The sequence below is a fragment of the Lissotriton helveticus genome, chromosome 8, assembly GCF_964261635.1.
Source record: "Lissotriton helveticus chromosome 8, aLisHel1.1, whole genome shotgun sequence".
Classification (NCBI taxonomy): Eukaryota; Metazoa; Chordata; class Amphibia; order Caudata; family Salamandridae; genus Lissotriton; species Lissotriton helveticus.
Genome location: NC_136069.1, coordinates 619,115,533 through 619,129,863, shown reverse-complemented (window position 1 = coordinate 619,129,863; position 14,331 = coordinate 619,115,533). Strand labels below are relative to the sequence as shown.

Genomic DNA, 14,331 nt, shown 5'->3' with positions numbered 1-14,331 from the left:
CCCGGTTGTTAACCGTTTCCTTAAAGGCATTACGCATACATTTCCACCCATGCCCTTCATAATGCCTCCGTGGGACTTGAATCTTGTCTTGACTTTTCTGATGTGCGCTCCCTTTGAGCCCCTTCATAACTGCCCCATATGTCTTCTCACTCTCAAGACTGCTTTCCTGGTAGCCATCACCTCTGCCAGAAGAGTGAGTGAGCTCCAGGTTCTTTCCTTTCTGTTCATCCGGACAAGGTGGCTTTAAGGACCCGTCCTTCTCTCTTGCCAAAGGTTGTCATGCCCTTCCACATCGTGCAGACCATCACTTTGCCCTCCTTCTTTCTGCCTCCGCATCCTTCAAGGGAAGAGGAGAAGCTCCACTCTCTAGACCCAAAACGTGCGTTCGCATTCTATCTGCAGCGTACACAGCAGTTCCGGGTGAATGATCAGCTCTTTGTTGGCTACGTGGGCGCCAAAAAAGATTGGGCCGTGCACAAACAGACCATCTCCCGGTGGGTCGTTCTGTGCAACAAAACATGTTAATCCTTATCCAAGAAGGAGCCTCCTGTGGGACTGTGTGCCCATTCGACCTGGGCTACTGTAGCCACTACTGCCTTGGGACGTAGCGTTCCTTTGCATGACATTTGTCAGGCAGCTACGTGGGCCTTGCTGCACACGTTTACCAAGCACTACTGCCTTGACAGTCCGGTCCGGAGAGACCGCTTCTTTGGCCGCTCTGTGCTCCGTGACTTTCTGGTGTAATCTCGTTCGCAGACCCACCACCGGGGTTGATATTGCTGGGGTATCTATTCTAAGGTAAGGAATCTATTACTAACGTGTCTCTTTCAGATGCACAAGTTACTACTTGTGTAACAATATATCTGTAAAAGACTTTAGTTAGTGATAGATTCCTTACCGCCCAACCCATCCTCCCCGTTCTGCGAACTGATTACTAGGGTTAAGGTCATCCCCTTTCAGGGCCCTAGTTTTATGCACCAATGGCCAGTATCTTGCATGGCTCTGTGTTCCTGGCGCGGAAAGTAGTGTACAGAACGGACGTCCGTGTGCATGGGTGGCGCCTAAGTACCCTCCGTGACGTCATTTCGGCGCTGACAACGCCGGTGACGGACGTGGAGCCGCAGGACACCACCTACTGACGCGCAGGGGTACTGCTAAGCAAAGCTTTCTGGATCCAGTCTGACGCCTGGGGATATTCTAAGGTAAGAAATCTATCACTAACTAATGTCTCTTACAGATATGTCGTTACACAAGTAGTAACTTGTGCGTCAGGCCACTTACTTTATAATGTCCATTTGATCTTTAAGCAGTAGTAACTTGGTATTCGTGGATCAAATGTGGGAAAGCCTATTTTGAATGTAGAGCCATTGGAGTTATGTATGGCTATGGTGAATTTACTTTTAAATGAACAGAAAACCTGGGAAAAAGTGTGTCAGACCCATATCTGTTTAGTTCCTCTTGATAGGTTGCCTTCTGTTGCGATTCCTTTTGCCATTTCATAAAGCAAAACACACATGAATTGCAGTGATGCTTTCAATATACAAATACAATAGAACAAATCAGTCTGAGATTCACAATCCTGGATTCTTTTACAATAATTTGTGCTGATGAATCGCAGTGTGTACCCTTACAAAACGAGAAATAAAGTTAAATACAAACTAAGAAAAGTCTCTTGTTAATCCACGCAGGCACTGAAGTCTGTAGAACAAAGCTTTGCTAAGGAATTTTTACATTAATGAGAATGAGCAATCTGAAATAGCTGCGAGAAACTCAATTTGCCAAGTAATTTGTTAAAGGCACAGATAAAAAACATTGCTCACAAAGGGAATTCCTTTTGATCTATGAAATTCTGGTCAGGTTTTTCATTTTGAGTGCTAGGTGAGTTAATTTGTGCATTGGCGAAATGGCAGCATGTATTATATAAGCTTCATGTCCGTTTCTCATAAAGAGTGGTTATTAGGACTTGCATCGGGGTCTGTTCAACACATCCTATTTAGCATTGAAGTGTGTCCACCGGCTGGGGTGGTTAGAATTGTTAATGCTCCAAGAAACGCCTTCCCCATTTGTAACACACGAAGTGTATATGGAGTTTAACCACCATGTCAGACATGCAGTTCTCGCTTATAGGCCTCCTTTTGTTCTTAATATTCGCTTTAAAAATACAGTCACATGGACTAACTCTACTATATTCTTTTTCTTATAACTAATTTTATTAAGAATAAACCTAAATCAAATATAAACAAACTCTTCTATATTCTTAGAAGCAAATGTGCTCTTCTTGTCTGGTTAGATACGTGGGGTGAGGTGTGTTGTTTACATTGGGTATTCTTGAACTCCTGTATGATGTTGGTTGACAGGAGTGTTGTAGAGACCTTTGAGGAATATTGTCAGGAACTTTATAGTCTCACACAGACAAGAACAGAGACAGTAACTTAAAAAAACTATCTATTCTTGTATATAACTTTAACTGTATTTTTTAGTGTTAACACATACATATCCAACATGGGGCAAATTACTACTTGAGTAGTATTTAGTCAATTCAATCTTCATTGTAACCCCCACCTGTACTATGCACAATCAGCCATAGTCCAGTAAAGGCCTCAACCCAGATCTATAGGCCCCTGAGTCTCGGTTTTGTCCTCTGCTGGTTCCAGATTGTAATATCTTATCCAACTGCCCCATACTGTATGGCTAAACACTTATAAGGTGGTGAAGCCAATGGCTCTGGCTAAACACTTATAAGGTCCCAAAGGCGAGACCTATTGGCTATGCCAATGCTTGTTTTTTCTTGCAATTAGATTTTGTGCACTATCCCTCATAACCATCTTGTATGCCTCCTATAGTGTCTCCACCGCTTTTACTGTGCCTTGTGTTCTTTAAAGAACAATTCAGTGTGTATTTTTAATTCTGTCTTTACCACAGTCTCTCAATTTCCAAGCATTTAATCTCCATGTGAGTTACCCCCCTTCCACCTTCGCTTTTCCCCCACGGCACCGTAAGAGGACAGTGATCCTATAGACTTCTCACCAGGTATTCCGCTTCTTTTGTGTTTATAATTTCCCCTGCGGTGGCTCGTATATAGTCCAGTCTCAAAGACCCTGTGAACTCTAGTTAAGCAACATTGTCTCACCCTGGGGTGTTATGTTCTCCAAATGTCTGTTAGCCCCATTGACCCCCGTAGCAGTGCTGATGTCCCAGATCTATCCATCTCTGTTGTAATAACTTTGTTGAAGTCCCCTCCGATTATATGCATTGAGGAATCTTCTTCCATACGTATTGTCCATTTTGTCTAAAGCATTCTTTTGCAACCTCGGTGAAGCGTACCCACTCATCAATGTTATGTCTAAGCGCCCTCTTGTCCCCCGAACACCTACATATCTGCCGTCAGGGTCAACCTATACCCCAAGGTGAATCTCAACACCGGCCGACATCCAGCCTGCTACCAAGCCACCCCGAAACGCACCTAGGGAGCCTTCACCTGCCACACCTGCTACTTCACCTGCACTCGGTCCTGCACCGCGCCTGCCAAAACAGCCGCCAACAACAACCACCTCTAGTGCATCCTGCTCAACACCCGCTCCATCCACAGACACGCCGTCGAACTATGGGACCTCCTGGTCAAAACGGCACCAGACGTCGCCTTCTTCACAGAAACCTGGATGAATGCCTCCTCAGCCCCCGACATCGCCATTGCCATCCCGGACGGCTACAAGATCATCTGGAGGGACCGCGTCAACCAGACCGGAGGAGGCATCGCCATCGCCCACAGACCACCCTCAGAGGAACCCTCATCTACAGACCCCCGGGACCACGCTCACACTTCAGCGAGGCCATCGCAGACTTCATCAGCCCGCTCGCCCTCGCCTCCCCCGACTACATCCTCCTAGGAGACCTCAACTTCCACCTGGAAAACGACCAGGACAACAACACCACCGCCCTACTAGACAACCTCGCCAACCTCTGATTCAAGCAACTGGTCAACACCCCCACCCATTACGCCGGCCACAAGCTCGACCCCGTCTTCTCCTCCAGCAACCACATCTCCTTCAGCCACACCACCGAGCTCCACTGGACCGACCACAGCTGTGTACACTTCAACTTCAGGAAAACAACGACCCACCACCGCCCTCAACAAACCCCCAGAAGATGCTGGAGCAAGATCACCACCGACCGACTCACCACCTCACTGAGCCTAAACCCTCCCACCAACACCACGGACCCCAACGAAGGAGCCCGCAACCTCACACAGTGGATCACCGACTGCGCCGACACCCTTGCTCCACTGAAAAACCCTCCCAGCAACCTCAACAGCAAGAAAGCCGCGTGGTTCACCAACGATCTCAACGACTCCAAGAAATCCTGCCGTGACCTCGCGAAAGCCTGGCGCCACAACCAGTCAACGGATAACATGAACGCCACCCGCAAACACCACCAGCTGATCCGCACCACCAAAAGGTCATCCTTCAGAGAACGACTGGACAACAACACCCACAACAGCAAGGAACTCTTCAACGTCGTGAAAGAGCTCTCCAACCCCAACGCCAGCAACAACGACATCACGCCTTCTCAAGACCTCTGCAACTCTCTGGCCACCTTTTTTCACCGTAAGATCGTCGACATACACGACAGCTTCAGCGCTCAGAACTCGTACCCCACCACCGAACCTACACCCCCCACCACCACCCTGTGCGCCTGGACTCAGTCAGCACGGAAGATACCACCAACACGATGAACACCATCCACTCGGGCTCCCCAGCTGATCCCTGCCCACACCACATCTTCAACAAAGCCGACTCCATCATCGCACCCAAACTTCGGGACATCATCAACAACTCCTTCATATCCGCCACCTTCCCGGAGAGCTGGAAGCACGCAGAGATCAGCGCCCTACTGAAGAAACCCACCGCAGACCCCTCAGACCTCAAGAACTTCCGCCCCATCTCGCTCCTCCCCTTCCCTGCAAAAGTCATCGATAAAACCGTCAACAAACAGCTGACAGCCTTCCTGGAGACGATCAGCTCCCTCGACCCATCGCAGTCCGGATTCTGAGCGACCCACAGCACCGAGACCACCCTCATCGCGGCCACCGGCGACATCCGGACCCTGCTGGACAACAGAGAAACCGCCGCCCTCATCCTGCTCGACCTTTCGGCTGCGTTCGACACGGTCTGCCACCGCACCCTGACAACCCGCCTCCGCCACGCCGGGATCCAAGGAAAGGCCCTGGAATGGATCACCTCCTTCCTCTCCGACAGAACCCAAAGAGTCAGTCTCCTGCCCTTCCTCGCAGAAGCCTCCAAGATCATCTGCGGCGTACCTCAAGGCTCCTCGCTCAGCCCCACCCTCTTCAACGTCTACATGAGCCCCCTCGCAGCCATCGCACGCAAGCACAACCTCAACATCATCTCCTACGCCGATGATACCCAACTGATCCTCTCCCTCACCAACGACCCCACCTCCGCCAGAGCCAGCTTCCAGGACGGAATGAAAGACATCGCAGACTGGATGAAGCTCAGCCGCCTGAAACTTAACTCAGGCAAGACGGAAGTCCTCATCCTCGGCCCATCCATCTCCGCCTGGGACGACTCCTGGTGGCCCCCTGCTCTGGGCCCCCCACCCAAGCCCACGGACCACACACGCAGCCTGGGCTTCATCCTTGACTCCTCCCTCACGATGGCCAGGCAAGTTAACGCCGTTACCTCCTCCTGCTTCAACACACTCCGCATGCTCCGTAAGATCTTCCGCTGGATCCCCACTGGAACCAGGAAAACGGTCACCCAGGCCCTCGTCACCAGCCGTCTGGACTACGGGAACGCCCTCTACGCTGGGACCACCGCCAAACTACAGAATAGACTCCAGCGCATCCAGAACGCCTCAGCACGACTCGTCTTGGACATCCCCCGACACAGCCACATCTCCGCCCACCTGAGGGACCTGCACTGGCTCCCCGTCAGCAAGAGGATCACGTTCAGGCTCCTCACCCACGCACACAAGGCTCTCCACGACTTGGGCCCCGAATACCTCAACAACCGCCTCACGTTCTACACGCCAACCCGCCAGCTCCGCCAGCCTCGCCCTCGGCACCGTCCCTCGGATCCGCAGAACCACCGCCAGAGGAAGATCCTTCACCTACCTGGCGGACAAGACCTGGAACACCCTCCCCACCCACCTACGACTCACCCAGGACCATCTCTGCTTCAGGAAGCAACTCAAGACCTGGCTTTTCGAGCAGTAGCAGCCCCCCCCCCCCCCAGCGCCTTGAGACCCTAGCGGGTGAGTAGCGCGCTTTACAAATACTCTTGATTGATTGTGTGTGCAAGCATATTGTTACGGCCTCTCCCCCAAACATACACTCTATGCCTTGCAGGTACGTTTCCTGGGGAAGGGCTATGTCTGACTTGAGTCTGTAGGTATTTTGTGATGCTAGACCTCTTTTGACTTTATCTCCTAGACCATTTACATTCCATATTAGAGCTTTGTATCTCCCCACCCTCCCGAGTTGGTGGCTACTCTTACATGTCTGTTTTTTCCCACTCTGCTGTGTGCTATTGTCGCTCAGTTTTGACTTTTGTCTGTTCTATAGCTTGTCATCTTCTCCCAGGCATTTGCCGCTCTTTCATTCTTTCATGTGCATCTCTCCTTTAAATGTCTTTACTGTCTGCAGTTGGGAGTCTCTCCTCAAGCCAATGCCAAGCCACTTCCGGGGAAGGGAAAGAAAAAAGTGTCTTCCCTTGAAATATCACCTTCAACTTTGCAGGGAATAGTAGCATGTACTGCAATTTAAGGGCTAACAGCATGCCTTTTACCACGTTAAAAGTTCTCCTTTGGTTTTGCACCTCCCTAGAATAGTCAGAAAAAAGTAGGATCTTTGTGGCACCGTAGTGTACTTCTTCCTTCAATCTGGCCTCCTTGAGAATTGTCTGTCAATTTGAAAGTTCAAGAATCTAGTAATATTCGGTTTTGGTGGTGCTCCTGGTGGGGTTTCCCATTAAGAGCTCTATGCGTGTGTTCTATCACAAAACAGATGGATACCTTGTCTTCCGGGAGCGTCGCCCTTAACCATGTGTCTAAGAATCCATCTGTGGTGTTGCTATCTGCTCCTTCCGGAAACCCAACTAATCTCAGGTTGTTTTTCCGTGCACTATTTTCTGCATCTTTTACTCTTAAATGTTATGCGTTTGGTTATTGCTGTGGCACCAGTGACTCCCCATTGGAGTTTTTGGACTGTATCCTCTAGCTTTGAGATCCTAGTTTCAACTGAACTCACTCTTTCCATGTGTTCCAAATCCTGGATTAACGGTGTTACTTAAGAGCGCACTTCACCTATTTTATTTTAAGAGGGTCTTTTTCTTGATGTCTGGATTGCCTGTAGAAGTACTGCATTGTCTGGCATTGCCGTAGGTTCACCCATTGCATCCGGGGCTGGCTTCGCTACTTATGTGTAGCGGTCCATCTTTCCTTATCTTGGGGGCTTTGATTCTTTTTGTCATTCTTCCTCTACCAGCCGGCTATTCTCTTCTGTGTGTCGCTGTCTCGTTCATTCTATTCAGCCCGGCAAGCTTGTTTCAAGGGCGATATGTTCATTAAACGGTGCGAGCAGCCCTGTTTCTGTCATTCACTGCTTAAATTTCTCCATCTCCCTTTCTTGTGAATTCAAATGGATCTTACTGTCCTTTCTTTATTTCCAACTCTTGCTGATTTGTGGCCTTCTTGGGGTGTTTACTCCTTTCAATAGCCCTCGATTAGGCCTGGGTCATTTTTATCAAGTCTCTCAATGGTTTTCCTTAGGGGCTGGATTCCCCCTAATATGCACTCATTCAGTTATCTACTGTTGACCGTCTCCAGTATTGCTAATCACCACTTATCGTCATATCGATGGTCTCCTTTGGGCCCCCCACTTCCAGACCGTGTCTTTCTTCCCTTGTCTAATGTCTGGTACCTGGCCTTAATTTTTCTTGCTCCCTTGTCCCAGGCCTCTACAGGTGTCTGTCTGGTATCTCCCCTCCGTTTTCTCTGGGTTTCGCCCCAGGGGGACCTGTATTACTCTCAAACCCCCTGCTTTGCACTGAGCCTGTGTTCGGTTTCCTGTATCTGATAGGGAAGGGGGGGGGTCTTTGGAGGAGGAAGGCTTGCTGGGTTATCGCATACCCCTGCTGGCTGGCATCCCGAGTCACCTGGCTTCTTACTGCCACCAAGCTCATCACGCCAGGTGGCCTTCGAGACCCCACCAGGTCACTTCTTCAGCAACCTTTGCTCTTTGCAGGCCAGCCTCCAAAGGATCGCCTGAGTTCTTGCTATCACACCAGCGTAGCTGCTTCCTTTGTGTATACTCCCGATTCCCCTGCTGGCAGCCTCGCTCACTCCCTGCTAATTCTGCCTTCAGTCAGCGCTTTGGGTGCCACATCCCTTGCTGGCCCTCATTTGGTTCCACATTCCCTTCCTTTGGAGTTCCTCACCTCCCTTTGGGTCTTGTTCCACCCCCACTCTGTCTGAAGTCCCAAAAATCTCTTCTCTTTTTTTCTCTTTTAGCCTCAGATAGCTAGTTGTTCTGACGGGTGGAGGAGGACCCTCACCTTTTGTCTGTGCTGACTCATACTACATCGGTTGCGCCAGCCTTCTCCCCCCTCCCCCACCCACCCCGCTGGTTCGCTGTTTTTCCTGCGCCCCGGACCTCTTATTTCTTTTAAGGTAGATCCGCGCCACCATTCGCCGCTGCCTATGGCTTCAACTTGGACCTTTTTTGAGCTGGCTTCTATTCTTGCGCCCGCCCCTGCTTCACCTCTGCATCCGCTATTTTGTCTTCAGGCCCAGCTCTCTCTTGCCTCCTTCTTTATTTTCTGTTCCCCTGTATGTTTCTCACCAGCGAACCTTTTGCTCCCTGTATTAGGTCTGAATGATGCTGTTTTTTGGGCCATCTAGCTGCTGAGTGATGAGGATTTATTATGAATTTTGATGCAGCCTGGCAGGGTGCATATCTATTTCGCCATTTTGCTTGCCAGCCCCCAGAGAGCGTTTCTTGATTTCTGCCACACTATTTTAGTGAAAACATTAGCTGAAGAACAAAGATGTGTGTTAAGCACTTGCGTCATTGCAGTATACACAACAGCATCAAGCCGAAATTAGAGATAGTGCCAGGCGGAAGCGACTGGATGCATCCAATTCCTGTTGATACATTGGATTGCTTGTATGTTGGCAAAACATCATTTTGCACAGTGATTGCTGGTATGTAGCTTTCGGATATAGGACATCAAATACGAGGAACTGCTAAAAACTTCTTCATTTCCTTAAAAATTGCCAGTAAATAGAGCACCACTTCCAAGTGAATTGCCTTGTTGGTTCCTTCAAATAACCAGTTTCTGACAGTCTGTTAGTGCAGACAACTATTCAGATTAATCTTGTACACCGACCCTCAATTTCATCCAGGAGCAATCGATAGTGGCACTTTCACTCTTCAACCACATTTTGCTTCACTTTTTGTGGGTAGGTCTACCTTAGACGCGGACTCCATGTATGTACAGAGTTCACGCCAAAAGCTTCTCCTAGTTTTTATTCCTTATTCTCTAGGTAATTTAAATCTCTTAAATGTTTCATCTTTTAGGGTCTCTGGGACAAGGCTTACCTATGCCTGCTTCACCTCTACCATCTCTTACTTGCCCTTGATCGTTCCCAGTACTGAATCAGTCAGGTCCTGCTTAATCTAATGCTCCATGGTGGCTGTTGCATGGGCCACTCTTTACTTTAGTGCTGCAGAACACCACTGAATTTTGTGCTCTTGGAGTGCGTTCTCATTGAGTTTGTTGCCATCCTTTCACTCTGCTCCTCTATTCACTTACCAGATCCAACATACAGGTCACCCACCACAGCTTCCATTGTACTTTCCTGCCAGCTTGTTCTCCGATCTCTTTTCTTTGGGGTGTAGGCTCAGTATTTCAGCGACCAGAGTAGGGCTTCTGCACTAAAAAGTATAAAGTATTGAATCTATTCCCCCTGAATTATCGTGGTTGCACAGGAGCAAGTTTAAAGTCTCAACCTTGGAGATGATGCTTTTTTCCATTATTTCAATATGCTCCCAGCTATCTGAGTCCCCTACTCAGCATCCTTCTGTCTCTGATGACCTAAGTCCTCTGGTATGTTATTGGCCCCAACGGGAGGAGTGCAACACAGATTAGAGCATAGGCTTAACTGTCCATAGAGCCTGGCTAACTACACCCCTAAGAAACCGAGTCTAAGCAGAGTGGGATATGAAGTAGCTAATTCATAGACTTTTTGATGAACTTTTTATTGCAACACTGCTCAGATCTCATTACATGTTAGCCATACAATTTACAATGTATCATTGGCAGGCCAATTATTGACGTGTTACATCACAGCATTCCACTTGGATGCCCGTATGATCAGCTCAATAGTTTAATTGCTGTGCACATCGCAGCTATTCCATATCTAAAGCCTTTCCCACCCAGGACAGATGCATCCAGCAATATTTATTATAACTTATAGTAAGAAAATAAAAATAACAAAAGGACCCTTGGCAGCGACCAGTGGCATAACCCCATCTCATTGGTAATATCTATAGAGCATCTAGAGCAGGACTATCGGACGGCAAACATTTTACCAACGAAGCGTGGGGGAGTAACCTCCTGTCCTCCGGTTAAGGCCATTTCCACTTGAGAGCGGGGGTTTTCTCCATTCTCTGGGTGTAGTGTGGGGGTGTTATGATTTGACATCTGTGTTGAGCACCCTCCCCCCCCCCTCTCATTCTGGTCTTCTGTCTAATTAATAAGACTTAATTTCCAGATTTGGTATCTCAATAGGTTTTGTTCACAACTAAAGAGAAATTCAGGTGTACCAAAAAATCTCCTCCAGACATATATTAGCACTGTGTAGTGCATCTTCTATTTATTACGTTTAACGCACATTATAAACTAAAACCTCTCATTAGGACCTTTGAGGGAGTTCATTAGTGAAATGTGCAGGTTGAAAGTGAAATTGTGTCAGTACTGGAGTTACAAGTCACGGCATGGGGAGGTAATGTGGCTTAATTCTGAGCGATCATGTATGCATGAGGCAGTCCTTTTCGTTGCACTTACCTAGTCCCTCTCCAATACATTTACCTGCAGCTCCGAGAGTCAAACCCATTTAGTGCACAATTTTCTCTAGTACCTCTTGTTTTTTTTAAATTAGTATCTTTTTAACTTGTTTTAAAAAAATATATTTTTTAATTAACTATAGATGGATAATTTGAAATTCATGGCAGTGCCTGTAATACAGCTAGTACTTTCCAAGATGAGGAATAATGGAACGAGGATCTCAGTAGTGACAACACTTTGTTCTGCAAGCTCATGATTGTTACGACCCCAATCTTCTACCACACTGATCGTGGTAGCATGGCACTAGAGGTAACTCAATTTAGACGCTTGACTGCAGCCCCTTCTTACATGGATATACCTAAGGAAGTTAAGTGAAACAGGATGTAAAAGTGCTAGAAACTCAAGTAGTAAAGACTCGCCATTGCTTTGGAAAAATAGTTGGTTTATTACATTCTGAAGTGACATGCGTTCTAACTTATCCGAAACAAACTACACCGGCCTACCTGGCCACCAGGGTTGAAGTGATAGGCAAACCAGATGTAAAGAACCCACAGTGTTCAGAAATGTTCTGGAAAAGAGTATTGCCTACATTTCTGTATAAGAGCTTCTTGTCTTCCATCATACTTTCCTGTCATTTCTTTTCCATGTACATCAACCTCCATTAGTGGTGATCACATCAGCCTACGGAGTCTATAAGCTACAAGTCTGTCGATGGATATGCTGCTCACATTTTTCCATACTTCGATAGGAACGAAGTACTATGCCAACTCCTATGTTTATGCTAATGTCATTTCTAACCGCACAGGAACTAAATACTTGACTTGCACGTTTTCTTCCCAAACCCAGAAATTCCACCAGAAAGGCAGTTCAATACATTGTATGCCAGGTGTATTAGTTATTTTTTTAATGGAATAAACCTCTGAAATATGAAGTAAATATTTCCATTGTTGAGGCATGCAGCAGGGACAAAGATGCCTATATGCAAGGAGTTGGAGATACTTACCGACTCATTTTATCATTTCTTAGGAGATCAGCAGAACTGTGTATATATCAACCTAGTCCTTTCCCATCTCAGTCAATAGGACTACTTTATAGGGCTGAAGGGGATGTTCTCCACTTTTTCTATGCTCCTCAAGTCGTCTTCTCGGTGTAAACATGTTTCTTACTATATTCTTTCGCATGCAAAATTAAAGAGGGACTCTGAAATTAAACCGAAAAAGAGTAGAGAATACATACAGGATTCCACAAAGCCACTTATTTTGGACCATTTTGGACACCACCAGCTTTTCCCTTTCCGATTATTTTACAAGGACCTTTAATCTATAGACCACATCGTCTTTATATGCAGATTGAAACTAGTTAATTCTTGCTTTGGTTTATCCAAGTGCTCAACACTTTATGGTGACACAAATTAACTTAGTGGGTAGGCATAATTACTTGTTTTCCATTCTTGGTGAAATTTGTACATAATATATATGTTTTTTATTACTGTGGTGATAAACTCGAGGAATCGATTTGGAATGCTAGGAGAGATTCCAACTGTAGCAAATTGGAGTTAAGTTGTCCAAGCGTATTCTGTTGAAAACCACATAAATACCCTTGCACCAGTGCCAACGTTCTTTGTTGAGCGTGATCCTCCATTTTAACCAGTGACTTTTAGTGTATTGCAACTTTAAATGATGAACACTGTCTTCCCATTGTCCATTATATCAGGCAGGAGAGTTAGTGAACTCTGAACTATTTGTTTTAGACTCTACCAGAATAATTCTTTATACACCATGCTACTTCATAATCTTCGGTCTTTGTAATTTTCATCTCAATAGAAGTTGTTTCTACTGTGGTCTTCCTTTTGTTAATCAATACTTGTATACTTTTTTTTATTTAAGGTCATTTCGTTATTGCAGTAGGCTGAAATTCATCTAAAATATACAAATGTGCAATGCTTACACTTATGCAAGTGGTTGCAGTGGTGGACACCAGCAGTCATTTTTGTGAATCTGGATATATAGTCAGACTTTGACCCAGAGTCAAAGTGAAAGGGACAAAAAGGAAGAAAGTGGGAGGAAATGAAAGCTAGAATATCCGTGACAAGTGAGAAAGCAGGGATTGAAAAAAGAGCATTCTAGCATGTAATAAAGAGTTTTACGTAAGTGTAGAGAGGTGGAAGAAAGCGGCATGAATCAAAACTATGTCTCCTTTGTGCCCTCAAGATAAGAAGTACCGGTCTTCCTTTCTGGCCTCGCTCTAGTAGGTTGGAAGGCGGTCTCTTATAACACGGATGGTAAAAGGGTTCTTCAGTAGTAGGAAGGGTTCTACCTCCAACCAAATTAAAATATACATAGCTATGTCACTAACTTCACCTCAAGAGGCTGATCACCTATGGTGGTAATCCTTCAGAGAAAGATACCACTCTGACTTTACCCCCACTTTAGATTGTTCCTGCCATTTCTCTGAGGTGCAAAACTAAAGGGATACTTTTCTAAGCTGGCGTATGTCCACATTCCATTGACGGTAAGAAATCACCTGTAGCTTTAAAGAAGCTTTTTCCAGTGGGACAGGTGTACAGGATGGGTACGCAACCTGTTGGCGATGCATCTTGTAAGCGTTACTTTCTGATTACTTGACTCGGGCACTTTCTTCCTGGGTGTTCCGTTTCCTCATTGTGTTTGATTGAAAACTAATATGTGCCTGTTGTGAGTACCTCCCAGTTTCTAATTGATTTTCGATTCCTATGCCTTTGAAGAAATTCGATAAAACTGGTTGGAGAAATGTGTCTTGGGCAGGAACTGGGATACTCTAGTGCATAGAAACTGCCACCCAGCAACAACTTTAAACTCATCCTCGCCTCATCTTTAGCTGCTGATATTCCAGCCTGTGACAGGGAGCAGAACTGGGAGTGGGCATAGAGGGGTGTGAATGTCATGCAGCTGCATGTTCCACGTGGAAGCGATGAACATTTACCATACAGTCGAACTACAGCTCCGAACTGAACAACTCTTGAAGAATTAGTGCCTGCCTTGTTAACTACGTTTCCGGTCAGTTGGTGATAGAAAATCACCTCTATAAGTGCAGTATACTTTACTACCCAGGTAAACTTTATTTATTGCACTTTTACGTAGAAGGCCAATGGTCTGATTTTTTTGTTGTTGTATTTTTTGCTGCTGTTCACTTGTCACTGAAGCTTTTGCTATTGGAAGGTAAGCGAAGTTTTTTATATACACTCCTGAAACAGTGTTTTATGTTT

The 14,331-nt window shown here is 46.4% G+C and overlaps 1 protein-coding gene across 5 annotated transcripts in view; it reads left to right on the top strand.

Moving 5' to 3' along the window:
• MYCBP2 (MYC binding protein 2) overlaps positions 1-14,331 on the top strand; it is a 1,909,483-nt gene that overhangs the window by 185,543 nt on the left and 1,709,609 nt on the right. The window lies entirely within an intron of this gene.